Source organism: Mustela erminea, chromosome 9 (assembly GCF_009829155.1).
Source record: "Mustela erminea isolate mMusErm1 chromosome 9, mMusErm1.Pri, whole genome shotgun sequence".
Lineage (NCBI taxonomy): Eukaryota > Metazoa > Chordata > Mammalia > Carnivora > Mustelidae > Mustela > Mustela erminea.
Genome location: NC_045622.1, coordinates 24,666,434 through 24,675,294, shown reverse-complemented (window position 1 = coordinate 24,675,294; position 8,861 = coordinate 24,666,434).

The window sequence follows — 8,861 nt, the reverse complement described above, 5'->3', positions numbered from 1 at the left end:
AAGATGTCCCGTTAGAGCAGCTGAACCACCATTATCTTCTGTTTGAACTATTGATTACCAAATTCTTCCTGGTTATCAGTCTCTCTTTCTTCCAGTATACCACCCACACAGCTTCCAGAGTGTGGAAGCTTCTAATCCGACAACAATTGACCATTGTTCACAGAACAAAGAGTACGTTTTTCAAGGACCTGCCAAATCTAATGATTGGCAATGCCACCAATACTACCGCCAATACCACCTCCTCTGCACCCCAGAATCCAGCCACTTGGTTCTCTTTCCAATTTCCTAAATAAGCCAGGTGTTGTTGTTTCTTGATCTTTCGTTGACTCTGTTTTTCACTTGAATTCCTCTCCCAGCTAACTATCCATATACTCTCTAGTTGATTAAATCTTACTGAAATCTCAAAGCCCAGCTTATATAGCATTATGAAGAAACTCCAGCTTCCTCTTTCCCCAAGAACCAGAATTCTTAGAAATGGTTGGGGCTTCGAATTGGGGAATCCCATGTTTATATCCCAGTTCTGTTTCGTAGCTATGTGAAATATTTAGAAAGTTATAAACTCTATTGGCTTCCCCTTTCTCATCTGCAAAATGAGGATAATAACTTTTTTCCTGGGAATATTTTACAGATTAAATATATATGTGAGATACATGAGATAATATATGTGAAGTGCCTGGCAGAAATTCTTGTGACTATCATTTATGAGTTATCTTCTCCAAGCTTCAGTTCTTCATCAACTAAAGTGACTAAAATACCAAAAGTGAATGTATTTTTTTAAAGTGATCTATCAAGTGCTAAATGCAATTCACTAATTTCAGTATTTTTGACTTACAGCTATAGGTGGTTTATCCTTACCTGCCTGTATTCCTGTGGTTTGCTGAATGACGCAATACTTGGTTCTGCAGTTAAGTGTTGTCCCTGGGTTTTTCATTTGTGTTCTACAGTTTTATCTACTTTGGGAGGAAGATCAGAAGATATTCAAACTATGGTGTCACTACTGCCATTTTCCCATTACAACAACACTCCATTTTTTTTTTTTGCAGCTTTATTGAGGTGTAATTGACAAAATTATAAGAATTTCAAACATAAATCATGATGATAGGCTATACATATACATTGTGAAAAATTTCCTCCCTCCCACATCCATCCCCTCACTTATTTGATGTTTTTTCTTTTTATTTTTTTTGTGAGAACATTTAACATTTATGTCCTACTTCCTCCGCAAATTGTAATTAAAATGCAGTGTTATTAACTTCAGTCAACATATTTTACATTAGATCTTCAGACTTTATTCACCTTCTAAGTGGAAGATTGTACCCTCCCTTTTACTAACCTATCCCCACTCCACCACCTCTCAGCCCCTGGAAACCACTTTCCTACTCTGTTGCTACAACGTCAACTCTTTGAAATTCCACATTGAAGTGATAACAGGCAGTATTTGTCTTTCTCTCTCTGGCTTATTTCACTTAGCAAAATGCCCTGACTTTCCATCCATGTTGTCACAAATGGCAAGATTTCCTTCTTTCTTATGCCTGAATAATATTCTGTTGTGTCTCTCTTCTTTATCCATTCATTGATCGATCGATTCTTAGCTAATGTAAAATGCAAATAATGCTGCAATAAACATGGGAGTGCAACTATCTCTTTGATATCCGATTTTAGTTTCTTTTAGATATATACCCAGAAATGGGATTGCTGAATCATTTTTTAAAAAAATATTTTATTTATTTATTTGTCAGAGAGAAGGAGAGAGAGAGAGAGCGCACACAAGCAGGCAGAGAGGCAGGCAGAGGCGGAGAGAGAAGCAGGCTCCCTGCCGAGCAAGGAGCCCATGCGGGACTCGATCCCAGGACTCTGGGATCATGACCTGAGCCGAAGGCAGCGGCTTAACCCACTGAGCCACACAGGCGTCCCCTGAATCTTATGGTAGTTCTATTTTTGCATCACATCACATGCCCTCCTTAATGCCCATCCCCCACTTACCCCATCCCCTTCCCTGGTAGTTCTATTTTTAATGTTTTCAGGAACTGTTATACTGTTTTCCATAGTGGTTGCACCGATTTACATTTCCACCAACAATGCACAAGTGTTCCCTTTGTTCCACATTAACACTTGTTAGATCATGTCTTTTTGATTACAGCCATTCTAAGAGGTGTGAGGTAATATCTCATTGTGGTTTTGATTTGCATTTCCCTGATGATTAGGGATGCTGAGTACCATTTTGTGTAGCTGTTAGCCATCTGTATGTCTTCCTTTGGAAAAACATCTATTCAGATCCTCTGTCCATCTTTTAACAGATCATTTGCTTGCTAAAAGTTGTTTGAGTTCCTTATATATTTTAGATATTAACCCCTTATCAGATACATGATTTGCAAGTATTTTCTTTCATTTAGTGAATTGCCTGTTCCTTTTGTTGATATTGACCCACTACTAATATCACACTTAATGGCAAAATATTAAACACTTTGCCCTTAAGGTTAAACAAGAGGAGGATGCCTACTTGTATCACTTCTATTCAACACTGTATTGGAAATCCTACCCAATGTAATAAGGTGAGAAAAAAAAAACAGGCAAAGATTAGAAAATAAGAAATAATATAGTATCTATTTGCAAATGATAATAATATAATATAATATAATTATATATTTATATTGTATAATTATATGTTATATATAATTATATTATCATTATAATTATTTATACAGAAAATTCTAACAAATCTAGCAAAAAAAAAGAAACCTTAGTAGAAAAAGTGAATTTCCTCAATTTGTGGGATATAAGAAAAATATAAAGAGCCATTGTGTTTTTATGTTACAAGCAAAAACTGGACAATGAATTTTTTAAATACCATTTATAGTAATGTAAAAAAAATATGAAATAGTTAGGCATAAATTTAACAAAGAGCATTCCAAACCTATTAATAAAAATTACATAACACTGCTGAGAGAAATTTTGAAAGACCTATACAAATGGAGAGATATACTATATTTGCAGGCTGGTGGATGCAGCACTGTTGAAACAGCAATTCTCTCTAGGTTGATCTGCAGATTTAATGCAAACACAATTGATGCAGGGCCTTTGTATACACTGAGCAGCTGCTACTAAAACTAATGTGATAATGCAATAGACCTAGAACATCCAAAAGAATCCTATAAAACAATGACCATGGAGAAACAAAAAAGTGTTCACACCAGAACCTTTATTTTCTAGCAGCTATATTTATAATTGCCCTGAAATGGAAATAATCCAAATGTTCTTTAATGAGCGAGTGGATAAACAAACTGCAATGTGTTCATAAAATGGAATATTACCCAACAAATAAAAGAAATGTTATTGATACATACAACACCTTGTTTGAATTTCAGAGACATCTTTCTGGATGAAAGGAGCCTGTCTCAAATGTTTACACATACTATCTGATTCCATTTAGATTACATTTTCTAAAAGACAAAGCTATAATGACAGACTAGATTAGTGATTATCAGGGTTTAAGAGCAGGGAAAAGGTGTCAGTGTTCTGTATTCTGAGTGTGGTAATGGTTACATAGATTTATGTATGTGTTAAAATTAATATAATGATACAGTTTTAAATTTGTTTTTCCTAGATGTTCATTTTAAAAATCAAATCTTAAAGAGGAACAAATTTAAAAGACAAAATATCTAACTTCAGAACATATTATAAGTTGTAATGATCAAGACTAGTGCTACTGGCATGAGAATAAATCAATGGTCAATAAAATGATACAGAGACCCACATTTATACAGCAATCTGATTTTCCATAAAGACATAAAGTCAAGCCAATGGGAAAAGACAATCTTTTCTACGAGGATGCTGGAACAACTTCATACAGAAAACAATGAACTCTGACTGCATTTCCTACACAGCAATTAATTCAAAACAAATTAGAGATCTAAACATAAAAATAATTAGAGATTTAAACATAGAAACTATAAAACTACCGGAAGAAAACTTCAGAGGCTATCTCTATGACCAAAAGGTAGATGGAGATTACTTCAGCAAGATTCAGGATTCAGATTCATAAAAGAAATAATTGATAAATTAGATTTCACCAAAATTAAACACTTCCCTCAACAAAAGAAACCATGAAGAAAATGAATAATTAAGCCACAGGCCAGGAGGAAATGTTTGTAAGGCACATACATCTGCCTAAGGAATTATACCCAGGATTTCCCTTTAATGGTGGAGGATCTTTCAGAGACCCAGTGAATTTTCCCACTATAAGGCCAGTTCATATAGACGGCCTAAAAAATGGTGTGAAGTGTCTATAGAACTCAGAACATATCCTGAAAGTTCCTTCTTGCCTAACCTCTACTGTGTTTTTGTTTTCTGATAATCAGAATCTCTCTCTCTTTTTTTCTTACTGGGAAAGACACAAATGCTACACCCCTCCATGGAAGGCCTGATTTAAATGCATACCAGAAGCTTTGTTGCATCAGTCAGGTCTGTGTTTGCAAACAACAGCGACCAGCCTGGCTAGTTCATTAAAAAAAAAAGAATGTGCAGAATTGTTAAGGGATATTATGAGCTCACCTATTTTCCAGGGGAGCCAGAGAGGCAGAATCTGGGGCTGGGCAGCAATCACACTTAAGAGCTTCTCTAGCAGAAAGATCTCCACAGATGCTGCTGGGCACCTGTAATGCCCGGAACCAGATGCCAGAAATTCTACCAGTGTCACCCGTGAAGTCTCAGCCTTCTTCCCCAGCATGCTCCCACACATATAGACACCTCCTCACATGGCCTATTGTGGAATTCCAGCAGAATCTATCTGATTGACAAAATCTTGATTGCATTTTTGCACTTTAGTTGGCTTCTTTCTAGAAAAGGAGGTCTTAAAATATAGGAAATTAGGGGATGCCTAGCTGGCTTAGTGGGAAGAGCATGCAACTCTTGATCTCATGGTCATAAGTTCAAGCCCCACATTGGGCCTGGAGCCTACAATTAATTAATTAATTAATAGGAAATTAGCAAAACATTAGCAGGCTGTTCAAAAATGCTGGCTGCCAAGATAATCTTCTCTACACATACCAAACAGATGAGTTAAATGGAGGACATGATAGGAATCACTGTATCTGCATCTTTTAAGTCTTTAAAGTTAAACAAATCTTTGTAATTTCCCTAGGACTGTAGAATTTCTTGTGTTTCCAACTGTGAGAACTGGGAATTTGGTGAGCACCCAGACCCTCTATTGTAGTTGCTAGAGATACACCTCTGTTTATCAGACCTAGGAATTTTTTTAAATCTCTTCTAGAGTTGAAATAAAACACTAATGAACGGACCATTTCAGTCCTTGAGAATGTATGAGCAATTAGTAATGCTAATGATTGTTCTAGTTACCATGTTAAGCCTGCTAAGTTATGGTGGTTATGGGGCACCTGGGAGGCTCAGTGGGTTAAAGCCTCTGAGCTTCGGCTCAGGTCGTGATTCCCAGGTTCTGGGATCGAGCCCCGCATCAGGCTCTCTGCTCAGCAGTGAGTCTGCTTCCCCCCTCTCTCTTTCTGTCTGCCTCTTTGCCTACTTGTGATCTCTGTCTGTCAAATAAATAAATAAAATCTTAAAAAAAATTATGATGGTTATTATGATGGTTATCCCTTTCACCCTCATTCTTGTACAACAAAGGCTGGAAAACTGAAAGCTACATTTCTTGGACACCTTTACAGCTGGACTCTAGATGGAATTTAGGTTCCACCAAATGATGTTTTTTGCATAAAATTTGGAAGGTCTAATTGAGGAAGAAACCATGCTTTTGCTGCTTCTATTGGTTCCCCTAGCATAATTACATAGCTTGTGTATGGCTGTACTGAGTTTTTCTTTGTCAGGGTTGGCTGGATTCCCAGTATTCAGTCCTTAAATTTATGGGTTTTAAGAGGTGGGACAGGGGAGGGGAGCATTTTGTTTTGCTAGTATGGACCTAATCGGCATCATTTCATTCTGGAGTTAGCTATTACATGATGGTGGCTTATTAGTCTATGGATGGTGGGTATGGTATATTTCTAGAGCTACACTTATAGTGGTGACTTTTGATTCGCTATCTTCCTGATTCTTGAAAATGTAGGAGCTCAACTGACTGGCAGTATTGCTGTAAATGTCAATCCCTCAACCCTTCTAAGGATTTTTGTAAACACTAAATTGCTATACTTAATCTCTTTCTGGCAGAATGCTTTTTGTGACTTCTCATTGAGCCTTTCCTAATATAGATGTTAGATGGTTTCCTTTACACACTGCCTTAGCTGCACCCACTAAATTTGATACGTTGTGTTTTTATTCAGTTCAAAATACTTTCTGAATTCCCTTGTACTTTGTTTTTTTAGCCTATGGGTTATTTAGTTGTGGTTAGTTTCTAAATATTTGGAAATCCTCCTAGTATGTTTTTGCTATTGATATCTAATTCAATTCCACTGTAGAGAGACAACAAATTTGATTTGAATCCTTTAAAATTTATTGAGATTTGTTTTATAGCCTAGAATATGCTTTATCTTGGTAAAGGAGTGTTGTATACCTTTACTGATTTTCTATCTCTGCTTTTACTTTTACTTAGGTGTTTCTTTGTATTTGAAGTGGGTTTCTTGAGGCAGCATATAGTTGGATCTTGGTATTTTAACCCGTCTTAGAATCTCTGCTTTCTAATTGGAATGCTGTGATCATTTACATTTAATTGAGTCTTTCATCTTACTATTTGTTTTCTATTTGTTCCACCTGTATTCTGGTTTATTTTTCCTCTTTTGATGACAATTTTAGATTGAGAGTCATCTCATAATGACAAAGCAATCAATTCATCAGAAGACATGAGAATCCTACATGTTTATGTGCCTAGCAACATAGCTGCTTTCTCTCTCTACCAATCTCTCTCTTTCTCTCTCTCTATATAGACAGATATTGATATATAAAATCCTTTAATGTATACACATACATAGATAGATACAGATATCTATGTAATATATATGTATATATACATCTGTAACTATGAACTATCTTAGAGGTTGCTTTCAGGTTTATAGCACATATCTTTAAGTTATCACAGTCTATCTTTATTTTTTTTTAAAGATTTTATTTATTTATTTGACAGAGAGAGTATCACAGTCTATCTTTAAATAATATTATACTACTTCACATAAAGTATAGGAGCCTTATGATGATATACTTCTATTTCTTTCCTCTTGGCCCTTGTACTATTGTTGTCATACATTTTTCCTTTTCCATATGTTATAAATTCCACAATGCATTGTTATTATTTTTGCTTAGTCAGTTATTTTTATTTATTAAAATTTTTTTTTAAAAGACTTCATTTGTTTATTTTGAGAGGGAGAGAGAGTGTGAGAAGCGGGGAGAGGCAGAGGCAAAGGGAATGAGAGAATCTCAAGCAGACTCCACACTGAGTGCAGAGCCCCACAAAGGGCTGAATCTTATGACCCTGAGATGATGACCTGAGCAGAAATCAAGAGTTGGACGCTTAACCTACTGAGCCACCCAGGTGCCCCACTTAGTTACTTTTAAAAAAGGTTTTTTTTAAAAAATGAAAAAAGTCATATATTTATCCACTTAGTTACCATTTATAGTCCTCTTTAATCATTTGTGTAGATTCAAAATTTTCATCTGATATCCATATTTTTATTTATACACATACAATAAACTGCATAATAATTGTGATTAATTTTATTGGCACTGTCAATTTTCTTTTTAGAAGGTTAAATAATAGACAGAAATATTTGTTCTTGATCCATGTAGTTATCATTTCACAGTATTGTATAGATCCTCATTTCCAACAGGCTTCATTTTCCTTCTGCTTGGAGGACCTCTTTTAACATTTATTGTAAAATAGGTCTCTATCTTAGACTGATAAAGTGTGATAAATTCTTTCAGCTTTTGGGTGTCCGAAAAAGTCTATTTCACTTTCATTTTTGGACAATTGCTGGTTACAGAATTCTAGAATGATTTTTTTTTTCCTTTCAGTATTTTAATAATGTTACTTCACTGTCTTTGGCTTGCATTGTTTATGACAAGAAATTTACAGTCATTGTTATTTTGTTCTTCTGTACATGATTTTCTCTTTATCACATTTTAAGTAAGTGATTAACTATGATATGCCTTGGTGTAGTTTTCTTCATGTATCTTGTGTTTAAGATTTATTGAACTTGGAGCACCTGGCTGGCTCAGTCAGTTGGGTGTCCAACTCTTGATTTTGGCTCAGGTCATGATCTCAGGGTTGTGAAACTTAGCCTTGTGATGAGTGTGGGGCCTGCTTTGGATTCTCTCTCCCCCTCTCCCTCTGCCCCTCCCCCACCTCTCTCTCTCTCTCAAAAATAAATTTATTGAACTTGCTGGATCTGCGGACTTAAGGATTTCATCAAATTTGGAAAATATCCAGCCACTATTTCCTCAAATATTTTTTTCTGCCATCCACCCTTTCTTTCCTTCTGGGGCTCTAATTACATGTATATTGTGCTGCTTGACATTTTCCTACACCTCACTGAGGTGCTGTGGATTTGTTTAATCTTTTTCCTCTAACTGTTTCATTTTAGATAGTTTCTATTCTAAATGTTTACTAATCTTTTCTTCTGTAATACCTAATCTGCTGCTAATCTGTCCAGCAAATTTTTCATCTCAGACATTGTAACTGTTATAATGATTGTGTTTTTTTTTTTTAAAGATTTTATTTATTCATTTGACACAGAGAGATCACAAGTAGGCAGAGAGGCAGGCAGAGAGAGAGAGAGAGGAGGAAGCAGGCTCCCCGCGGAGCAGAGAACCCGATGCGGGACTCGATTCCAGGACTCTGAGATCATGACCTGAGCCGAAGGCAGCGGCTTAACCCACTGAGCCACCCAGGTGCCCTATAATGATTG